Source organism: Balaenoptera physalus (genome assembly GCF_965194825.1).
Source record: "Balaenoptera physalus genome assembly, contig: HAP1_SCAFFOLD_75, whole genome shotgun sequence".
Classification (NCBI taxonomy): domain Eukaryota; kingdom Metazoa; phylum Chordata; class Mammalia; order Artiodactyla; family Balaenopteridae; genus Balaenoptera; species Balaenoptera physalus.
Window position 1 is genome coordinate 267,377 of NW_028126455.1, and position 7,864 is coordinate 275,240.

The window sequence follows — 7,864 nt, forward strand, 5'->3', positions numbered from 1 at the left end:
ACCTCAGTCATATTCCCAGGCCAGTGGGTTCCACAATCAAACCTCTGTCCTGTTGCTAGGCCACGGTTCCACCATCAAGCCTCACTCATGTTCCCAGGAAAGACTGTTCCACAATCAAACCTAAGTCATCTTGCCAAGCCACAGGGTTCCACCATCAAGCCTCACTCATGTTGCCAGGCCACAGGGTTCCACCATCAAGCCTCACTCATGTTCCCAAGCCTGAGGGTTCCACTATCAAACCTCAATCATGTTGCCAGGCCACAGGTTTCAACCATCAAACCTCAGTCATGTTCCCAGTAAACAGGGCTCCAGAATCAAACCAATGTCAAGTTCCCACGCCACGGGGTTCCAGTATCAGGCCTCAGTCATGTTCCCCGTGCACAGGGTGCCACAATCAAACTCAGTCATGTTGCTAGGCCACAGGTTTCTGCCATCACCCCTCAGTCAAGTTGCCAGGCCACAGGGTTCCAGAATCAAGCCTCAGTCATTTTGCCAGGCCATAGTGTTCCACCATCAAACCTCAGTCATGATCCCAAGCCACATGTTTCCACAATGAAACCTCAGTCACTTTCCCAGGCCAAAGGTTTCCAGAATCAAACCTCAGTCATATTCCCAGGACACATGGTTCCAGAATCAAACCTGAGTCATGTTCGCAGGCCACAGGTTTCAGCAATCAAACCTCAGTCATGTTCCCAGGACACAGGTGTCCAGAATCAAACCTCAGTCATGTTCCCAGGGAACAGGTTTCCAGAAACAAACCTCAGTCATGTTCCCAAGGCACAGGGTTCCAGAATCAAACCTCAGTCTTGTTCCCAGGACACAGGTTGCCAGAATCAACCCGATATCATGTTCCCTAGCCACAGTCTTCCAGAATCAAACCTCAGTCATGTTGCCAGGCCACAGGTTTCCACCATCAAACCTCAGGCATGTTCCCAGGCCACAGGGTTCCAGAATCAAACCGTTCTCATGTTCCCAGGCCACAGGGTTCCAGAATCCACCGTTGTCATTTTCCCAGGCCACAAGATTCCAGAATCAATCCTCAGTTATGTTCCCAGGCTACAGGGTTCCAGAATAAAACCGCAGTCATGTTCCCAGTCTACAGGGTTCCAGAACCGAGGCTCAGTCAGGTTCCCGGGGCACAGTATTCCACAATCTAAACAGATGTCATGTTCCCAGGCCTCAGGGTTCCAGAATCCACCGATGTCATGTTCCCAAGCCACAGGGTTCCAGAATCAATCCTCAGTTATGTTCCCAGGCTACAGGGTTCCAGAATAAAACCTCAGTCATGTTCCCAGTCCACAGGGTTCCAGAACCAAGGCTCAGTCAGGTTCCCGGGCCACAGTATTCCACAATCTAAATAGATGTCATGTTCCCAGGCCACAGTTTTCCAGAATCACGCCTCAGTCACGTTCCCAGGACACAGGGATCCAGAATCAAACTTCAGTCATGTTGCCAGGCCATGGGGTACCACCGTCAAACCTCAGTCATATTCCCAGGCCACAGGTTTCCAGAATCAAACCGATTCCATCTTCCCAGGCAACAGGGTACCGGAATCCAAACCGATGTCATGTTCCCAGGCCACAGGATTCCACACTCTAACATCAGTCATCTTCCCAGGCCAATGGTTTCCAGAATCAAACCCCAGTCATATTCCCAGGTGACATGGTTCCAGAATCAAACCTCAGTTGTGTTTCCAGGACACAGGGTTCCAGAATAAAACCTCAGTCATGTTCCCTGGACACAGGTTTCAGAAATAAAATCCCAGTCATGTTCCCAGGCCACAGGGTTCCACAATTAAACCTCAGTCATATTCCCAGGCCAGAGGGTTCCACAATCAAAACTCAGTTCTGTTGCCAGACCACGGTTCCACCATCAAGCCTCAGTCATGTTCCCAGGGAACAGGCTTCCAGAAACAAACCTCAGTCATGTTCCCAAGGCACAGGGTTCCAGAATCAAACCTCTGTCTTGTTCCCAGGACACAGGGTGCCAGAATCAACCCGATATCATGTTCCCTAGCCACAGTCTTCCAGAATCAAACCTCAGTCCTGTTGCCAGGCCACAGGTCTCCACCATCAAACCTCAGGCATGGTCCCAGGCCACAGGGTTCCAGAATCCACCGATGTCATGTTCCCAGGCCACAGGATTCCACACTCTAACATCAGTCATCTTCCCAGGCCAATGGTTTCCAGAATCAAACCTCAGTCATATTCCCAGGCCACATGGTTCCAGAATAAAACCTCAGTCATTTTCCCTGGACAAAGGTTTCAGAAATAAACTCCCAGTCATGTTCCCAGGCCACAGGGTTCCACAATTAAACCTCAGTCATATTCCCAGGCCAGAGGGTTCCACAATCAAACCTCTGTCCTGTTGCTAGGCCACGGTTCCACCATCAAGCCTCACTCATGGTCCCAGGAAAGACTGTTCCACAATCAAACCTAAGTCATCTTGCCAAGCCACAGGGTTCCACCATCAAGCCTCACTCATGTTGCCAGGCCACAGGGTTCCACCATCAAGCCTCACTCATGTTCCCAAGCCTGAGGGTTCCACTATCAAACCTCAATCATGTTGCCAGGCCACAGGTTTCAACCATCAAACCTCAGTCATGTTCCCAGTAAACAGGGCTCCAGAATCAAACCAATGTCAAGTTCCCACGCCACGGGGTTCCAGTATCAGGCCTCAGTCATGTTCCCCGTGCACAGGGTGCCACAATCAAACTCAGTCATGTTGCTAGGCCACAGGTTTCTGCCATCACACCTCAGTCAAGTTGCCAGGCCACAGGGTTCCAGAATCAAGCCTCAGTCATTTTGCCAGGCCATAGTGTTCCACCATCAAACCTCAGTCATGATCCCAAGCCACATGTTTCCACAATGAAACCTCAGTCACTTTCCCAGGCCAAAGGTTTCCAGAATCAAACCTCAGTCATATTCCCAGGACACATGGTTCTAGAATCAAACCTGAGTCATATTCGCAGGCCACAGGTTTCAGCAATCAAACCTCAGTCATGTTCCCAGGCCACAGGTTTCCACCATCAAACCTCAGGCATGTTCCCAGGCCACAGGGTTCCAGAATCAAACCGTTCTCATGTTCCCAGGCCACAGGGTTCCAGAATCCACCGTTGTCATTTTCCCAGGCCACAAGATTCCAGAATCATTCCTCAGTTATGTTCCCAGGCTACAGGGTTCCAGAATAAAACCTCAGTCATGTTCCCAGTCTACAGGGTTCCAGAACCGAGGCTCAGTCAGGTTCCCGGGGCACAGTATTCCACAATCTAAACAGATGTCATGTTCCCAGGCCTCAGGGTTCCAGAATCCACCGATGTCATGTTCCCAGGCCACAGGGTTCCAGAATCAATCCTCAGTTATGTTCCCAGGCTACAGGGTTCCAGAATAAAACCTCAGTCATGTTCCCAGTCCACAGGGTTCCAGAACCAAGGCTCAGTCAGGTTCCCGGGCCACAGTATTCCACAATCTAAATAGATGTCATGTTCCCAGGCCACAGTTTTCCAGAATCACGCCTCAGTCACGTTCCCAGGACACAGGGATCCAGAATCAAACTTCAGTCATGTTGCCAGGCCATGGGGTACCACCGTCAAACCTCAGTCATATTCCCAGGCCACAGGTTTCCAGAATCAAACCGATTCCATCTTCCCAGGCAACAGGGTACCGGAATCCAAACCGATGTCATGTTCCCAGGCCACAGGATTCCACACTCTAACATCAGTCATCTTCCCAGGCCAATGGTTTCCAGAATCAAACCCCAGTCATATTCCCAGGTGACATGGTTCCAGAATCAAACCTCAGTTGTGTTTCCAGGACACAGGGTTCCAGAATAAAACCTCAGTCATGTTCCCTGGACACAGGTTTCAGAAATAAAATCCCAGTCATGTTCCCAGGCCACAGGGTTCCACAATTAAACCTCAGTCATATTCCCAGGCCAGAGGGTTCCACAATCAAAACTCAGTTCTGTTGCCAGACCACGTTTCCACCATCAAGCCTCAGTCATGTTCCCAGGGAACAGGCTTCCAGAAACAAACCTCAGTCATGTTCCCAAGGCACAGGGTTCCAGAATCAAACCTCTGTCTTGTTCCCAGGACACAGGTTGCCAGAATCAACCCGATATCATGTTCCCTAGCCACAGTCTTCCAGAATCAAACCTCAGTCCTGTTGCCAGGCCACAGGTCTCCACCATCAAACCTCAGGCATGGTCCCAGGCCACAGGGTTCCAGAATCCACCGATGTCATGTTCCCAGGCCACAGGATTCCACACTCTAACATCAGTCATCTTCCCAGGCCAATGGTTTCCAGAATCAAACCTCAGTCATATTCCCAGGCCACATGGTTCCAGAATAAAACCTCAGTCATGTTCCCTGGACACAGGTTTCAGAAATAAACTCCCAGTCATGTTCCCAGGCCACAGGGTTCCACAATTAAACCTCAGTCATATTCCCAGGCCAGTGGGTTCCACAATCAAACCTCTGTCCTGTTGCTAGGCCACGGTTCCACCATCAAGCCTCACTCATGTTCCCAGGAAAGACTGTTCCACAATCAAACCTAAGTCATCTTGCCAAGCCACAGGGTTCCACCATCAAGCCTCACTCATGTTGCCAGGCCACAGGGTTCCACCATCAAGCCTCACTCATGTTCCCAAGCCTGAGGGTTCCACTATCAAACCTCAATCATGTTGCCAGGCCACAGGTTTCAACCATCAAACCTCAGTCATGTTCCCAGTAAACAGGGCTCCAGAATCAAACCAATGTCAAGTTCCCACGCCACGGGGTTCCAGTATCAGGCCTCAGTCATGTTCCCCGTGCACAGGGTGCCACAATCAAACTCAGTCATGTTGCTAGGCCACAGGTTTCTGCCATCACCCCTCAGTCAAGTTGCCAGGCCACAGGGTTCCAGAATCAAGCCTCAGTCATTTTGCCAGGCCATAGTGTTCCACCATCAAACCTCAGTCATGATCCCAAGCCACATGTTTCCACAATGAAACCTCAGTCACTTTCCCAGGCCAAAGGTTTCCAGAATCAAACCTCAGTCATATTCCCAGGACACATGGTTCCAGAATCAAACCTGAGTCATGTTCGCAGGCCACAGGTTTCAGCAATCAAACCTCAGTCATGTTCCCAGGACACAGGTGTCCAGAATCAAACCTCAGTCATGTTCCCAGGGAACAGGTTTCCAGAAACAAACCTCAGTCATGTTCCCAAGGCACAGGGTTCCAGAATCAAACCTCAGTCTTGTTCCCAGGACACAGGTTGCCAGAATCAACCCGATATCATGTTCCCTAGCCACAGTCTTCCAGAATCAAACCTCAGTCATGTTGCCAGGCCACAGGTTTCCACCATCAAACCTCAGGCATGTTCCCAGGCCACAGGGTTCCAGAATCAAACCGTTCTCATGTTCCCAGGCCACAGGGTTCCAGAATCCACCGTTGTCATTTTCCCAGGCCACAAGATTCCAGAATCAATCCTCAGTTATGTTCCCAGGCTACAGGGTTCCAGAATAAAACCGCAGTCATGTTCCCAGTCTACAGGGTTCCAGAACCGAGGCTCAGTCAGGTTCCCGGGGCACAGTATTCCACAATCTAAACAGATGTCATGTTCCCAGGCCTCAGGGTTCCAGAATCCACCGATGTCATGTTCCCAAGCCACAGGGTTCCAGAATCAATCCTCAGTTATGTTCCCAGGCTACAGGGTTCCAGAATAAAACCTCAGTCATGTTCCCAGTCCACAGGGTTCCAGAACCAAGGCTCAGTCAGGTTCCCGGGCCACAGTATTCCACAATCTAAATAGATGTCATGTTCCCAGGCCACAGTTTTCCAGAATCACGCCTCAGTCACGTTCCCAGGACACAGGGATCCAGAATCAAACTTCAGTCATGTTGCCAGGCCATGGGGTACCACCGTCAAACCTCAGTCATATTCCCAGGCCACAGGTTTCCAGAATCAAACCGATTCCATCTTCCCAGGCAACAGGGTACCGGAATCCAAACCGATGTCATGTTCCCAGGCCACAGGATTCCACACTCTAACATCAGTCATCTTCCCAGGCCAATGGTTTCCAGAATCAAACCCCAGTCATATTCCCAGGTGACATGGTTCCAGAATCAAACCTCAGTTGTGTTTCCAGGACACAGGGTTCCAGAATAAAACCTCAGTCATGTTCCCTGGACACAGGTTTCAGAAATAAAATCCCAGTCATGTTCCCAGGCCACAGGGTTCCACAATTAAACCTCAGTCATATTCCCAGGCCAGAGGGTTCCACAATCAAAACTCAGTTCTGTTGCCAGACCACGGTTCCACCATCAAGCCTCAGTCATGTTCCCAGGGAACAGGCTTCCAGAAACAAACCTCAGTCATGTTCCCAAGGCACAGGGTTCCAGAATCAAACCTCTGTCTTGTTCCCAGGACACAGGGTGCCAGAATCAACCCGATATCATGTTCCCTAGCCACAGTCTTCCAGAATCAAACCTCAGTCCTGTTGCCAGGCCACAGGTCTCCACCATCAAACCTCAGGCATGGTCCCAGGCCACAGGGTTCCAGAATCCACCGATGTCATGTTCCCAGGCCACAGGATTCCACACTCTAACATCAGTCATCTTCCCAGGCCAATGGTTTCCAGAATCAAACCTCAGTCATATTCCCAGGCCACATGGTTCCAGAATAAAACCTCAGTCATTTTCCCTGGACAAAGGTTTCAGAAATAAACTCCCAGTCATGTTCCCAGGCCACAGGGTTCCACAATTAAACCTCAGTCATATTCCCAGGCCAGAGGGTTCCACAATCAAACCTCTGTCCTGTTGCTAGGCCACGGTTCCACCATCAAGCCTCACTCATGGTCCCAGGAAAGACTGTTCCACAATCAAACCTAAGTCATCTTGCCAAGCCACAGGGTTCCACCATCAAGCCTCACTCATGTTGCCAGGCCACAGGGTTCCACCATCAAGCCTCACTCATGTTCCCAAGCCTGAGGGTTCCACTATCAAACCTCAATCATGTTGCCAGGCCACAGGTTTCAACCATCAAACCTCAGTCATGTTCCCAGTAAACAGGGCTCCAGAATCAAACCAATGTCAAGTTCCCACGCCACGGGGTTCCAGTATCAGGCCTCAGTCATGTTCCCCGTGCACAGGGTGCCACAATCAAACTCAGTCATGTTGCTAGGCCACAGGTTTCTGCCATCACACCTCAGTCAAGTTGCCAGGCCACAGGGTTCCAGAATCAAGCCTCAGTCATTTTGCCAGGCCATAGTGTTCCACCATCAAACCTCAGTCATGATCCCAAGCCACATGTTTCCACAATGAAACCTCAGTCACTTTCCCAGGCCAAAGGTTTCCAGAATCAAACCTCAGTCATATTCCCAGGACACATGGTTCTAGAATCAAACCTGAGTCATATTCGCAGACCACAGGTTTCAGCAATCAAACCTCAGTCATGTTCCCAGGCCACAGGTTTCCACCATCAAACCTCAGGCATGTTCCCAGGCCACAGGGTTCCAGAATCAAACCGTTCTCATGTTCCCAGGCCACAGGGTTCCAGAATCCACCGTTGTCATTTTCCCAGGCCACAAGATTCCAGAATCATTCCTCAGTTATGTTCCCAGGCTACAGGGTTCCAGAATAAAACCTCAGTCATGTTCCCAGTCTACAGGGTTCCAGAACCGAGGCTCAGTCAGGTTCCCGGGGCACAGTATTCCACAATCTAAACAGATGTCATGTTCCCAGGCCTCAGGGTTCCAGAATCCACCGATGTCATGTTCCCAGGCCACAGGGTTCCATAATCAATCCTCAGTTATGTTCCCAGGCTACAGGGTTCCAGAATAAAACCTCAGTCATGTTCCCAGTCCACAGGGTTCCAGAACCAAGGC